Source organism: Canis aureus, chromosome 28, assembly GCF_053574225.1.
Source record: "Canis aureus isolate CA01 chromosome 28, VMU_Caureus_v.1.0, whole genome shotgun sequence".
NCBI classification, from domain to species: Eukaryota; Metazoa; Chordata; class Mammalia; order Carnivora; family Canidae; genus Canis; species Canis aureus.
Window position 1 is genome coordinate 20,670,142 of NC_135638.1, and position 16,211 is coordinate 20,686,352.

General features: G+C 42.4%; 1 protein-coding gene across 2 annotated transcripts in view; it reads right to left on the reverse strand.

Moving 5' to 3' along the window:
* The window catches only part of KCNB2 (potassium voltage-gated channel subfamily B member 2), a 396,405-nt gene extending 381,459 nt beyond the window's left edge, over positions 1-14,946 (reverse strand). For both annotated transcript variants that reach the window (XM_077876577.1, XM_077876575.1), the window contains exon 1: positions 14,443-14,946. The gene's annotated coding sequence lies outside the window, so the exon portion shown is untranslated. The remainder of the gene's footprint in view (positions 1-14,442) is intronic.
* Between the last annotated feature and the right edge of the window lie 1,265 nt (positions 14,947-16,211).

Below are 16,211 nucleotides of genomic sequence, written 5' to 3' on the forward strand. Positions count from 1 at the left end.
TGCAGGGAGCCCGACGTGGGACTCCATCCCTGGTCTCCAGGATCTGGCCCTGGGCTGAAGGCGGCGCTAAACCGCTAAGCCACCAGGGCTGCCCTATTTTATTTTTTTTAAGAGAGAGAGCGAGCACAGGGAGAAGCAGATACCCCACTGAGCAGAGAGCCTGACGCAGGGCTCAATCTCAAGACCCCAGGGTCATGACCTAAACCAAAGGCAGACGCTTAACCGACTGAACCATTCAGGTGCCCTCTAACAAATTTTCATTAAGTGACTTTCAAAAGTAATGTCATTAGCCTTAGTAGCTGAGACGTATAGTCAGGATAGATGCTTTAAAAATATAAAATTCATAGCACTTGGAAGGGCAACATTAGTGGGTTTAAGTGATTTTCCTAGTGTCCATTCAGCAGCAGGGCTAGAGGCTAATTCTCTCGTTCCTGAGTCTATATTTTTCCACTAGACCTTGCTACCTTAGGGCACCAAAAATAAATACAAAATAACAACAATGGAAGAGAAAAAGTGAAGCAAGAGCAATAGGACTCTCTCATACTTAGTTAAACCTATAAACACTGATGAGTTGAACCTAATAATGATTCCTGAATACAACATAAATCTGTAATTTTTCCTATTCCAATTATGGTCAGAATGGGAAAAGATCATAAATTACAGATAACACATACAGATTTAGATACATTATTCCTTTCTCCTTCCTTTCCTCCCTTCCTTTCAAAACAATGTGTCACTTAGTTATCACTATATACTGAGGGCAGGGTATACAAAATTAAGTAAAGTGGCCCTTCCTCTCAAGGATTGCAAAGAATATTACAAGAATTTGTGGATTTGTGCTTTTAGCATATGTCTTATAGGCTCAGATAATATTATGGACTTAAATAATTCTTTAACTGGCACCTAATTAATGCTTTCTACATGATTTAAGCATATTGGTGGGAAGGAAAAGTATAAAATACCAGCAAATGACACAGATATCTTAATTCAAGGGGCTTTGTAGAATGTGATGTTATATATGTAAGCTATAGCCTTGGCCACCATTTGCAATTTTAAAAACTCTTTGGAGTCTTAAATGAATTAATGAATTTAGTGGGTTATTTCATTAATTCATTTGACAAATATTTGAGCACCTACAACTTTATCAAACACTGTGTTCCAAATGTTATGAAATAGCTGCAAGAAAATGGTTCCCTAAATTTAAAGAAAGGAAAAAGACAAAACCTTTACTATTCTACTTCAGCTGCCCATGTCTGAAGTTTATTATTAAGTATTTTGCTGGGCCAGAATGAAACCAGAAGCCAAGTTAAAGAAGTAACTTTTTAATAGCTTCTAAGCTTTTTACATGCACTCTTTCTATAAAGCCTAATGGTAATGCTCTCCTTAGATTTAGAGAAAAAAAAAAAAAACCTAAGATTCCAAATTTAAAATGACATTTATCTCAAAAGTAAATTAATATTTAATGGTAGTCTAATTAGTAATTGTGATTTTATGAACTGAAGACATTTAGCATGGGAGCCCTTAGACACATTTGTTCTAAGCCATACAGACTACAGAACAGGACTAAGGACAGACCATCTCTTCTCAAATGTTAGTTTACTGTTGTATTTCAGAATCGAACCTTCTAAATACCACTTTATCATTCTGGTATTATCTTACTGGAAGATAATGCTTTTCATTTGTGAAAAGCAGGACAATGAATTCAAGAGATCCAGTCACATGGGAACTTTCAAAGGATTAAAAGCAACTATAATGTGATCTAGGTGGTAATTGTGAAAGAAAAAAAGAGCACAATACTTCACTGTAATATGCTTTACATAATAAATATTGAAATTATTATATCTGACAAACCTCCACAAATATATCAATTGGCATGTCAAGAGTTATTATCATTTCAGAGGGGTTTTTTTGTTAATAATCTGAAGTGATAAAACAGCTCTTATAAATAAGCACAAAAGAAATCAATATGCAAAAGGAAAGGAACTTCTTAAAGAACACAGTCTTGTTTTTAGAGGTTATTTTAGAGGTTAGAAAGGAGGCATGAATAGAGGAAGAAACATGAATATAGGAAGGAGACAGAGAGAAAAGATGGATGACAACAAAAAAGAGGAAGGAAGGAAGGAAGGAAGGAAGGAAGGAAGGAAGGAAGGAAGGAAGGAAGGAAGGAAGGAGAAAGAAATAAGAAAGAAAGAAAAAGAAAGAAAGAAGAAAGAAAGAAAGAAAGAAAGAAAGAAAGAAAGAAAGAAAGAAAGAAAAGAAAGGAAAGAAAGAAAGAAAGAAAGAAAGAAAGAAAGAAAGAAAGAAAGAGAAAGAAAGAAAGAGAGGAAGAGAAAGAAAAAAAAGAAAGGAATAAGGGGGAAAATTCTGTCTGGGAAAAGTGGGCGTGAGAAAGCATTTAAAGCCACATTAGATAGACACTTACAAAAATAATGTTCTACATTTGTATAATATTTTCTATTTTGTACATAAAGAAAGAAATGCCTTCAATAAAGAACAATTCCTATGGACAGAAACAAGTCATAGTGCATTCAAATTCCTTCACTAGGATGTACCTGGGAGATACTCATCTGAGTCAAAATAGACATTGGACTCCACAGATGGCTTGCATGTTTATATATGGTTAGTTGGAGGCTGATGTTGGTTGTAAGTGCATATTTCTAGAATTTAAACCATACTGCTTTTGCAACTTAGTGTTTCCTAAAGTAATTCATGCAATAATAATCCAGACCTGCACTGTCTCATATGGTAGCCACTAGCCACGTATAGATATTTACATTTAAAATTTAATCTCTCAGCCTCAAAAGTCACATTTCGAGGGTTCAATAACTTATATGGCTAGTGCCTGCTGAATTAAACAGCACTGATACAGAAAATGTTCATCATATCGGTTCCACTGGAAAGCACTGGTCTAGACAACTCTCCTACGAACTTATGAAGCTGAGTTCTATTCAGAAAATAGGGATGAGAGAAAAATTCTGTTGGTGGCACCATGTTTTTCCTTATCTGTATCTCATTCCACCAGTGGCCTCTATTCTTACCAGTGGTAGCCTCTTAACCTCCACTTACAAACTGTTCCATCCCAAATTCTAGCACCATTCTAGCCCTTGTCAAGAAGCACGTAAAGAGTGTATGAGGGTAAAATAGTGCAGGGCCATGGCCTGGCGGTTTATCATCAGGCTGATCCTACTCTAGTCTCACTCTGCTCCACCCTGGGCTGCAGTTCTTGGCAGCTGCACTCCTGCTGCTGTTCTGTGACCTGGAACCTGACTTATGTCCTGGTTCCATCCATTCCTTCACTCACTGACACAACAAATTAACAATGAGCACTAACTATGTGCATGGCCATGGATAAAGCAGTGAATAAGGCTAGCCTCTGCCTTATTGAGTTTACATTCTCACACAGCAAAGCTACACAAGAAAATGACCCACAATTTAGAATTGGGGTAAGTGCTGCAAAGGAGAATATAAGGTATTGAGAAAGAGAATAATGGAGAGACTCAGTCTATTCTGGGTGCCCAAGAAGACTTCTTTGAGCAAGCGATTTTTGACCTGAAATCAGAGAAATGAGTAAGAGTTAAGTAGGCAAAAGTGGGAAGAGAGAGCATCCCAAACAACCACCTGTGCATACTTTGTGGCAAGGAATATCAGGCACTTTGGATAAACTGAAAGAAAGCCAGAAATCATAGCAGACAATGAGGCATGAATGGCCTGAAATGAGGCAGGTGGCAGGGGCCAGGCTGACCAGAGCCTCTATAAACAACAACCCTATACTAGTGATGCTTTGGAAAATGAAGAAGGAATATGGTAACTCCCGAGTTAAAGATTTAGTTATCATAAGAAAAGTAGAAAATCATTTAAGGGGCTTAGGTAGATGAGTGATATGATCAGATTTATTTTTTCTAAAAAAAAAAAAGATAAGGGCAAAATGGATTGAGAGGACAAGAAAAGAAGCTGAAAGTCCAGTTAATAAGCTTTTGTGGAATTCCATAAAGAGGTATTAGCAGTTTGGTGATGGCACAGTGAAGGGTCCTATCTACTGTGCCTGAAACCCTGCATTTATAATGTGACAATCACATGGCTTTCCTGACAACAGACACTCATGTCTAAACTAGTCTGGACTCCTGCTAGCTTAATACAATAAACTTCTTTCTAAACTCTTAAGTATCCACACACACAAACTATAGCATTTGAGCCTATGGGGCTGGATCTTCTTAATCCTGCCTGCCCCATCTGTCCCTACTTGTCTAAATCTCCAAATAGTGCCTGTTTCTTGACTCCTCTCCCCATAATTTGGCCAGGACTTCCCCTAGTACTCCATAAATCTAACTTCCTACCCACTTAGATTGCCATGTGCTATTCATCTCTGGTCTTTCCAGATGCTATGTGTGCCTACCTGAATGATTTCCTCTTAGGACCAGCATACCTGGACCCTGACATGGCTGAGTGCCCACTGTTAGAAAGTAGGAGGAAGAAGTAGAAAAAGAAGCAAAGAACTCAAGACCTGGAGTCTGCAAAACAAACAAACAACAACAACAACAAAAACAGGTGACCAGAAGCAGAGCATAAAGGTATCTCTGGGTAATAACGGCAGCATAATGTCTCAATGCCCCTACTTTAGCACACCACAGATCACATGCGGCTCCTCACTCCAGAAGTGTCACCCTCACCCTTTCACTTCCAGCAGCTTTGCCTTTTTGCCCATTGCTTTCCTTTACAAATAGTTCATAAAGAATCACCAGTCATCTGGACCTAGGGCAGATTCACTGCCTTTGCCACTAAAGAGGAATCTGGGGGTTCTTGTTTGTTTCTAGATAGACTATAAGCACTGTGAGGTTAATAACCAATTTTGTTTAACCTGGTGACCTAGAAGAGTGCTTTACCTATGAAAAGTACTTAATAAATATTTGCTAAGCCACCTGACTTTAAAATGCTGGCTACGATTTTGAGACAGTTGGAAAATAAGAAAGCAATAAGTCCTTTTAGAGAAAGAACTACTGCTTTGTTTAGGGGGGAAAAAAACCATAATGGACAGGTTTGGCTATTACAGGCAAGTCCCTTTGTGGACCTGCACACCAATCCACTGTACTTTGAGAAAGGACAGAGGGAAAATTCTGGATAAAGAGATGTGAGGAAGGGTCTAGGAGCAGAGAAAGGCCTAGCAAATGGCTTGTATCTAGGCCTCAGAGAGATCCAGGCAGTGAGCAAACCCCTACAGTGAGAAATGGTAAAGACACTTCTAGAAGCATTGACAACTAATATTCAATTAGAATTAGTTTCTTGTTTATTGGTAGAATTTCCACCCTTTATCCCAAAGCACTCAGCTAGAGTCTGTTATGTACATGAGCCTTTCACCAGAGATGCTTTAGGGAGTGAAGGAAGACTGTACTAGTCTCAGAAGTCTGGATGGAGAGCCAATTAGAAGACAGGGGTGAGGTGGGGAGATGCTATGCATAGAATAGATTAACTGGAGAGTGAATGTAATTCAAACCCTTTCCTCTCTAATTTATTCTGGAGGAAGATGACTACAGCAGGAAAGGGCTAATTGTCTAAATTTATGCTTCACTTTTATAAGAGAGAACTGTCACTGGGAAACTCTTGTAAACTCAGGGATTGCATTTCCCAGCCCCACCCCTGCATCTAGGGGGGCCATCTGACTAGTTTTTATCAGCGGATTATAAACAGAAGTGTTGCTGTCATCATCTCTGAGCCAAGATGTTTAAGAAGTAGATGTGCCTTTTCAATTCTCCCTTTCTCCCCCACATAAACACCACTCCTCATTTGATATGTGGCTGAGAAACTCATATTTTGTCAAGCCACTAACATTTCGGTTTGTTATAGCAGCTAGCATCATCCTAACTTATTCTGGAGCTGATACCTTGATGTGGGTGCTGCCTTTATAAAAATGTAAATATGTAGCGTGGCATCAGTCAGGAGACAGACAGAAGACTGGAGGCCTGGAACCTTCTTAGGCCTTGGCAAAACTGCACTAACTCTAGAGGAAATGGCTAGAATGAGCCAGAACGCTAGTGTGTGATGGTTGCTTCTCACTGTCTACAGCATGATGTTACAAGATAATGGATGAGCCCAGGAAAGAATTTGCTGGTTTGAGAAGAGAAATAAGGGTGAATAGCCAAACTCTAGAAATCCAAGACTATGGGGCTACAACAGTACATTGCTTCAGGGACTCTAATAATGAGAAATAACGTTGAAAACAGCTTTGAATAACAGATACCCATTTTTGACAAAATGAATTAGCCTTTCAACAAAGGTCTGATTAATGAAGTCACCCAACCCCCCCATGGCTATTCTTTCAGATGACCTCAAAGTAACCACTTGAGACATGGTGGTTGAGACATGAGCAAAGAAATGAAGCAGGTTCAAGAATTATGAATAGGAAAGAATTTTCAGCAAAGGAAATACATTAAAAACCTATGAAAATTTTGAGGGAATTGTATTGTCAAAGAAATCAGGATCCTGGCCTAAGGAAAAAGGAAGAAAAAAAAAAAACAGTGACTATAAAACAACCTCTAAGGCACCCAAACTTGGACCGCAAGAAGGGTGCTGAGAAGGTAATATAATTCTCAAGAAGGGCATGCTTCCCAACATCTATTTTGGATGTGGCCATCGTGAGAAATGGGTAGGGAAGAACCACTCAGAGGGTGACCAGGGCTACAGATAATAATGAACAAAGGACTTATTCCAAGACAGCAAAACCAGAGTCTGAAAAAAAGAATTCCCCCTACTGCCAGGGCAGGAGGTCTTAGCAATGTCTAGCAGAGTTTCTTCCACATTATAGGCCAACAACTGCTCTCTACCTCCCATTCTTCCCTTTTCCAAAGGGGAATTTTTAAATGCAATTATTCTATACTTGGTCCATCATGTCGTGAGAGGCCAATAGCCTGTCTCTCAGTATAAAGGTTTCTGGACAATGAGGAGCCATATCCAGACTTAATGGGGAGGACTTAGCATCATTACCCTTACAGCCTGGACTTCGAGATGAATGCAATGACCAGGGGGATTCAGGAGTCTCCTGGGGCTGAGATTGTGCTACATGTGGCCAGAGAGGCAGAATGTATTTAGCAAAATTTTGCTTCTCCTTCCATGATACAGAAATGTTGCTGGGGAGTGGCTAACCAGCCAGATGTTATATACTCCAGCCCTCTTTATATATAGATGGAGTGATGTGATTCTCTTGCCAACAGAATGTGAATGGAAGCAAGGTGTGTCACTTCTTGGTTCTCTCTGTTTTTTTCTCTTCCACAACTGCCAACTAGATGCAGAGAATTCCAAATCCCTAGAACTCAACAAGAATACAGGTCCCCAAATCATCGCACAAAACACCCACATGCACACTGGACTCTCATATGAGCAAGAAATAAACTTCTATTCCATTAATCACTGAAATACAGAGTTTTATTACAGAAGCTCAAGTTACCACAAATAAGACAATGACCCCTGAAGAAGAAAGAGTGGGGGTCCAAGTCTGTTATTCCAACCCAGGTTGAAAACTGAAAGACTTAGGGACACTTAGGTTAACAAATGCTTGCCATGGAGAATTCACACCCTCCTCTTCTTCACCATTCTGTTAAGGTAAGTCCTGGACCTCATCCTACATAACTAGTCTCCTGGCTTCAATCTTTTTTCCTCTTATCATCCATCTTCCTCATGCTAGCTCAGAGACCGTCCCTCACAAAAAGTGGACCATGTCACTTTATTTAAAACTGCAGTTAACCCCCACCGCCTGTCCCACAAGATAATATCCAAGTGATGTGGCACAACACACAACACCTTTCCTAATTGTCAAACTTCTTCAACCTCATCTCCCCTCATTTTCCTGTAACTGCCAACACTGAGCCCCAATTACCAGCCAAACCCTTTTTATGACACTGCTTTGCAAATGCTATTCCCTTTGTCTAGAATGTTCTCTACCTGCCTCCTATTTAGCCTGGAGAATGCTTACTTGTCTCTTAAAAACTAGCTTAGTGGTCACTTCATCTGTGAAATCCTGTCTGTCACTCCCACATAGGAAACAGAGCCCTGACATTTATGATCATATCAACCAGCCTCACGTACTGTGCCTACTATTGGGAGTGTTTCTGTAACTCAGTTATCAACATGATCTGATTTTGTTGCTGTTTATTTTCTTTGTTATTCGGTCAGCCTCTAAATGGATCTTCTTACTAAAAACTTTGAGAGTTTTGCTTTTTCAAAACAGTCCAATGATGCATTTGAACGAGACTGGCTCCTTTCAGTGAGAGACTATAGCCATAAGATTAATCCAGTCTTTGGGTGAATTCTCTACAATTGTGAAATATTTGGAAGGCAAGGTCCAGGAATACCAGAAACCCCAGAATGAGTACAGAAATCCTGAGCCCCCTAAGTTTCATGCTACTGATCAGATACATATATACATGAAAAACTTTCTTGTATCTGTGATGAGATCCTAACCCTGTCATACAAAGAATATTTTCTACATTGCCATTTCCTAGGAAAACACCTACCATATTTGGAACTTCAAGATTTGCTCACCATTTTGGAGAGTCATGTCACCAACCATTATGCTGCTCATATAAACTCATTCACTAATACACTACACCCACATGTTTGCAATTGTAGCTGTCACACAAAATGGATATATTTACTTCATTCTTAGTTCAAAAATGCCAAGTGTACAAAAGTGTCACCAATATTCAGCTGAATGTCTTCTCTTAAATCCAAATTTACGCATTTTAAGTAGCAAGCCTCAATACCCTTTAGCGTAGTTATGCCTGAGCACACACAAACTCATATACCTACAACTTTATCATAAGCAGTTTTCCTTTTATTTCTGGCTTCTATTACAAAGAACGTATTGATTTTTCAAATGTTACATATGAAGATAGGTTATATTTTCTACAAATATCATTTCAGGGAAATAAAAGGGACATTACAAAACCCTGCTTACAGAAAGGGGACACTGGGTCTGACTGAGAGTCACGATTAAATACATCTAGGAACTCAAAGCAATCACATTTTTTTTTTCCTCTCAGGATGCTTCTGTTAGGCAACTACTCCATTGAATTGCCATCCTGCTCTGCCAACAGCATTTGTGACATTTTGTTATGATTTACTTGTCTGCATGTGCAGGCTGTGAGTGCATGCTGTCTGATTCATATTTATGTCCCCAACACCTAGCTCGGGGCTTGGCAACGATGAAGGAGCTCAGTAGATATCCTGAGGATGAAACACCAACTGAGAATCCTCAGGAGGTAGGCAGTCCCTGGCTCTCCTTATAGATCTCTGAATCAATTATTCTCTATTTTGCCTATACCAGTATTATTAAGCTTTTTTCATTCTGCCTAACATCGAAGTGAGTTAGGCACAAACTCTCAATTCTCTCTCTTTCCTGTAGGCCCAGGAAGTACCATGATCACCTCTGTATCCCCACAGAGCCTTGCACAGAAGAAGCAGTCAATAAATATTATTTAAATCAAATTATTCCCCAGGAATATTGCCATACATAATGGTTATGCTTTTGAGTACTAATATTACTATACGTCAGGTATATTACTGATTTTTAAAAAGGGCATTTGTGGATTGGGCTAGAGACCTAAACATCAAAAAAGTACTGCTTCTCTAAATGCATTACAAGTTTCAAAAAAACCAAACCTTTAAAATCAACTTATAAGCTATAACCCAATTGTAGGTGGAGGGTTGTCTATACAATATGTGACTAAGCCTATGAGACTTAACATCTGTGGGAAAATTAAAATGTCAATCATGAGGATATATCTAAATATTTCATTATATGGCATCCTGCAGGGACTATTTGTCCATTTTACCTTCCAAATTTAATCCAGATGGTGTTTTTCACATAAACAGGAGCAGTGGCTATTTAGAAAGAACTTTGCCTCAAATATCATATAAGGTTTTCTTGATGAAAGTCTCAGTAATTTATAATTTGATTTATGCTTTCACAATTATATTATAGCTGTCACTTAATAAAATAAATGCATTCTAGGAGCACCTGGGTGGCTTAGTGGTTGAGCGACCCAGGTCGCTCTGCCTTCAGCTCAGGGTGTGATTCCGGGGTCCTAGGATAGAGTCCTGCATCAGACTCCCCGCAAGCAGCCTAGCCTGCTTCTCCCTCTGCCTGTGTCTCTGCCTCTCTCTGTGTCCCTCATGTATAAATAAATAAAATCTTTTAAAAAATGCATTTGAGACAATATACTAGAAAGTAAATCTGTTACGTGACTGTATTCCAATTTCTATTCATATATAGGAGAACATTTCACAGAGGGAAAAATGGGGACATGGGTAAGAGATAATTATATTGAAAAACTAATCATTTTTCTTTTAACATATGAATATATACTTCTAAAAATAATAAATTAAAAATAGTTATAATACTTTATTCAAAATAACTCACAAAGTTTTTAAAAACTGGAAATGAAAATAAGCTATCATTAGAAACTGGCCAGTCGGTCATCCGTCCCAGCCAGCTTTATTCTGTGGTCACTGTAAGAGCAGTACTTCCTAATGTTTTAGCATTCTGATAAAAGTCTACCCAACTTTTAAAGATCAGCCTCCAACTAATCTAGCTTCCTATTTCAAATTTATGTTGAAAGTTTTTGGGTTTTCACCTACTGGAAGTCCCTTCTTCTGACCTTCTCCAAGCATCCCTGTAATCATAACTATGGTCATATCCTTTAATGGGAAGACAGAGCTTCAAAAAAAACTAGAAGCTGCAAACATCTTTTCTTATTCCGTCTGGGATAACACTTAATACTTCTTAATATCACAGTAGTTAAGTAGAGCCAGAATGCCTTAGCTCAAGTTTGTACCATCTACTTCCTATGTGACTTTCCACAAGGAAAGTCTCTGTACTTGAATTTTCATTTCTGTGTGAAGAAGAGGATTAGTGATAGCTGCCTCTTAGGGTGGTTGTGAGAATATTTAATATTTGTACAACACTGGAAATATTTCCTGGCCAAAGTGCTTGCTATAATAATAATAGTAAAAAGAAATTTATTTTGTTTATATAAGTAATAATATAATCACTAAAATATAAATATGTATATTTTAATTTAATTTCAATTTAGAAAATAATCACTTTAATAAAAGTTGTTATTGTTTTTTAATAATTCCCCAATTCACAGACTATGACAAATTTTCATGAGCATCTTCATGATTTGCCTTAATTTATCAAGCATGAAATTGCTAAATGCTTGTCTATATCCCAGAGATCCCTAACTATATATGTGATTCTTTGATTAGTTCTATATTCAAAGTTTATTCTCTATACTGTAAAAAAAAAATCCTTGAGGGGCAAGGACTATGTCTTCTATCTATCTGTCTTACACTGGTTACATTTTAATCAAGTACTCTTCTCCATATACACACTTAACCAGTAATGAATGAATTAATAAATGAGAAAATAGATACATGATACTAAATCACAGTATAAATAGGTACAATTCAACCTACAGGAATAGGTACTTTTCCCTTAAAGATAATATGGTAGGGGGAAAAAAAAGATTATACGATAAGATTTGACTTACACAGGCCAATGAGTTTCTGGTCCCACACACTGGACCTTCTGCCCGACAATCTGGACTTGTAGTAAAGAGTTGGTGGGAATTTATATTTAAGAAGCACAAGGAGGAAACAATCACTGGACAAAAATGGGCTACAGATCTAGAGTATAACTAAAAAATTTAAGACTGAGCTGCTCCATAAAGTTTATCTTATCATTTTGGGAGTAACAAGGTCGTAAGTTCTTACCTTAAAAAGTACTCTAAAAAAATACTAAACTTTAAGAAATATCACTTATAATACATGTTTACTCTTCTCTGAAGCCTTTGTGAAAATAATAGGCATTGTGACTTTATGCAAAATCCACTTGGTGAATATAAGCAAATCTCAGATAAATTACATTCTGAAGTAAACAGAGTATCTTAACCTTATGTATTTACCTTAAAATGTACAGGAGAAGATGTCCTATCAACTTTAAGGAATTTAGTCTCTAAGGGATAAAAACATTTCAAATAACTAATTACTTCTTTATAATCATCAAGAAAAAAATGCATTAGGTTAGAATGAAATACATTTTGGAGCTTTCCTAGATTTTACCAGTAATTTGGTCTATTTCCATAATACGTATACACATATCCCAGTCTCTCTAGAACACCATTTCAAAATGCCAGACATAAATTAAAAAAAAAAAAGTATTTTTTCCATGCTTAATGAAGATTTCTCACAGATATACAGGCAGGTATGCAAAAAAACACGGACGGATATTATTTTGAGTTGCCAAGACATAACACTGAAAGCAGATCCTGCCATTGCATTTTTCTAGCTGTCTCACTTTTGTTACCATCCTGGAAATGAGAAGCGTGAGTCCACATTCACAGTGGCTCCATGGTGCCAACAGGGAAACTTTAAAAGCCAAACAGCAAGGATTAGATAAGATAATAATAATTTTCACTACTCCCATCTGAATATTCAATAAACATGTATGCCTGGAAAGTTAAACTGTGGGATTTAGAGAAAAGTGAAATTGGAAATAGTTTAAGCTGACACATGGACTGATTCTACTTAGAAAAACATCAGAGAAAAAGAAAAGACAGACGCTAGAATTCTCAAAGTGGCAGGCAATGGAGTTATTTTTTGGAGTCGGTGTGTGTATATGAGGGAGATTTGGAAGCGCTACCCGGGAGAAGGGATGGTGAAGGTTAAAAGGAGGAAGAAAGCAAAGAGAACTGCCAACTGATTCACTCCTTTCTCCAAGAGTCTGAGCTGTGCCAGAAAAGGAAAAAGAGTGCATTAGACCGAATTCTATTCATGGTAAACAACTGGTCTGAACCTGACAGCAAGAGGGAGGGCATTAGAGTATTTACTTTGAGGAGGCATATTCATTCTTTTAGGTGAAGAGCATAGTTTTTATGCAGTGGAGAAAAAAGTTATTTATACACTGTACCCTCGATATTCTCAGAAAGTCTAAGCAGCCACGCAAGAAGTCTAAGCAGCCACGCAAGGAAGCACATTATTTATGCCCTACATTAAACACACCACCTCTAGCAGCAATTAAATGCACATATACATACATAATGGGCCAGATTATTCAACTGTTTAAATATTGGTTAATCTAAGAATCAAGAACTCTTTAGTTTAGATGTCTTTCGATCTAATTCATGTCTTACCAGTAAGCTTTGGGCAACTTTATATTTATTCTCTCTCTCTCTCTCTCTTTCTCTCTCTCTCTCACACACACCCTCTAAAGATTGAAATAAAGTAAAACTTTATATATATGTATGTGTGTGTGTGTGTGTATTTTAATGTTACCCTCTTTTTTGAAAATCTTTCCTGGAAGTTATATGGTATTGACAAGTTGGCCTTTAGATTTTTGACCAGAATTCACCTTTCTCTTGTCTTATGAAATGTAACATCTCAATTGATATTTATTGATAAACATACCAAGAGGCCACTGTCCCACACAATGGCACATATTTACAAACAATAACAAATTCCTACTTCTCTTTTGAGCTGAGCTTAAAAAAAAAAAATCAAATCCCAGCAAAATCCAAAAACCAACGCAAAAAAAAAAACAGAAATGCGAAATGCTATTTAAAATATTGACATTATTGCATAACTTGATTAGAAGGAATGTTGAACCTGCATGAAATCAGCCCAGCGTACATCCGTGCATCCTCAGTTTTTCAGTGTAATCTTGTATCTACGGTTATCTCACTTGTGCAGTCCTACATGATGTATAAAGGGCATGTCTGTGCACATTGCACACTGACAATTTTTATGAATGAACACACAAAAAAAATGCTTATAATTCTAGAAAATGGATGGCAGCACACTGTTTTGCAAACGGTCATTAAGCCCTGGAAGCAAACGATGAGGGGAAATGGTCGGTGTCTTCTGGAGCCATTCGGGGCAATGGTATTCTCAGGTCTTGCAGCAAGCAGAGTGTGTTGCCAACAGCCATGAAGCCCTGTCCTTAGAGACTCCTTCTCCCTCTCGGGGACCCTGCTACAGACCGGAGACCGCGCACCTCGCGGGGGCTAAAATGCATGCACGTCTCCGCGCTCCGAGGACTGCCCGTGCATCCGACACAGCACACTCCCCGAATCCGGTCCCACAAGTGTGTGCATGTGAGTGTGGCATGCACCAACAACGGAACAGAAGGCAACACGAGCTCGTCTCCTGGAAATCCCGTTCCCCATCCCTTCCCAGGCAGGCTGCTCGGAACCTTGTCGGGGGCTGACACGGGAGCGCCTTCCCCACGGGGACGGAGCCTTCCTCGCATTAGCAGCCCTCTCGGGGCTCCGTCGGCTGCAGCTTTGTGCGCGAGTCCACTCGGCGCCATATGGCGGTGTCCAATTCCTTTGGCAACTCCCGTCTGGCTGGGCTGCCCGCGGCGATCCGTTCTTAAGGGAAGACCCCCTCACTTACCTGGCTCCCACCGACCCCGCTGGCCGGCGGCACGGCTCGGGCGCCACGCAGGGTCGTGGGATCCCCCGCTCCCTCCGGGGCTCCTCTCCCCGCGACGGTCCCCTTCGCCAATGATCTGTGGCTGGCGGTCCCCCTCCCCTCGGCGGAGAGGAGGGTCTCCCCGGCGGGCGGCAGCTCCCGGCGTCTCCCCCCGTGCTCACATCCCCGACTCCCTTCACCGTCTCCAGCGCGAAAGCCCCGGGGGAGGCGGCGGGAGGACGCGAGGGGATCCTTAAAAAGAACAATAATCTTCATCGATCTTCGCCCCCTTCCCCACGCGGGGCCCCATCCCCCCGCCGCCGCCGCCGCCGCCGCCCAGACCGGAGAGGGCTGGCATAGAAAAGGGAGAAAAAAAAAAGAAAAAAAAAAAAAATCGAGCGGGGCTGAGCTCGCCGCGCGCGGAAGGAGCCGGGAAGGCGAGCGGCGCGGGCCGGAGAGTTGCGGCTCGCTCGGGCCGCGGGCGGAGAGGTGGCGGCGCCCGCGGGGGCGGGGGCGGGGTGCGCGGTGGGCGTGGGGTGCCGGGTGGGCGTGGGTCTGTGGCGGAGCCGGGGACAGGCTGCGCGCGGGAGGCGAGGCAGGGCGCTCGGGGGCGCCGGGCCGGCGCGCACACCCGCCCGCGGCCACCCCGCCTCGCGCTCCGCCTCCTCCCGCGCGCCGCGCACCCGCGGGCTGGAGGGGCCGCCGCCGCCGCCGCCGCCTCTGCTCCTCCACCTCCTCCTCCCCCTCCTCCTCCCCCTCCTCCCCCTCCTCCTCCCCCTCCTCCTCCTCCTCCTCCCGGGCGCTCGCGGCTCCCGAGGTGGGCGGCGGGCCCGGAGCCGTGCGCTCGGCCTGGGACAGCGCCCCCGAGCCCAGGGCGCGGCCGGGCGCCGCCCACACCTCGCCGGCGCCTCCCTCTCCCGGGGCGCGCCCGCCGCTCCCCCGGGGCCCGGCCCGGCTCCACACCCACCTGCTTGGCTCCGGGGCTCGCGCTCCGCGGGGCAGGAGGGTCCGCGCCGGGCGGGCGCCGCGCACCCGGCGGCGGGGAAAGCCCGGGGCGCCCCGCCGGCAGGCGCTGGGGCGGCTTCGCGGGATTCCCTGGGCCACGCCCGCCCTTCCGCGACCCGGGCCCGGGGCATCTTCCGCGCGGGGAGGAGCCCCCGCCGCTGCGTGCCGGGGCCCGGGGCATCTTCCCCGCGGGCGGGGGGCGGGGGGCGAACCCGGAGCGCAGAGGGGACCTGACTTTCCTCCCGGCAGCTCCAGCTCGGTTCGGGGGCCGTACCGGTCCCCGCAGCCCCTCTGCCCTGGGTTTGGGGGCAAAGGCGGGTGGCTCGGTGGCAGCCTCAGCTCCCGCCTCCCACGGGGGCGCTCTTCGTACTCCGGCTTGCTGGCTTTTGCCCGCTCTCCCTGCGAGCTGGAGAATTTGTGCCAAGTTCCTCCGTGGCGAGGCCGCCTGGTGGACACCCAGACCTTCCCCTACCTTGGGGCCGCGGGAAAGACAGGATGAACTTGGATACTAACACCTCTGGGCTCTGCAGGTTGCTGACCCCTGCGCTCCTTAATGGGCACAGTTCCGGGGGCTTGTAGGAAAACAAAGTAGCTTAAGACACCCTGTGAGAAAGCCATGTAGGCCACGATAGCATATTTGGAGCCGGGACTCCCTTCTGAGTTCCTTTAGGCCAAGAAAGATGGCTATGGAAGAGAGTCAAAGATGCACTCAGTTTTAAATATATCTCCTTGAGTCCTTGCTTCTG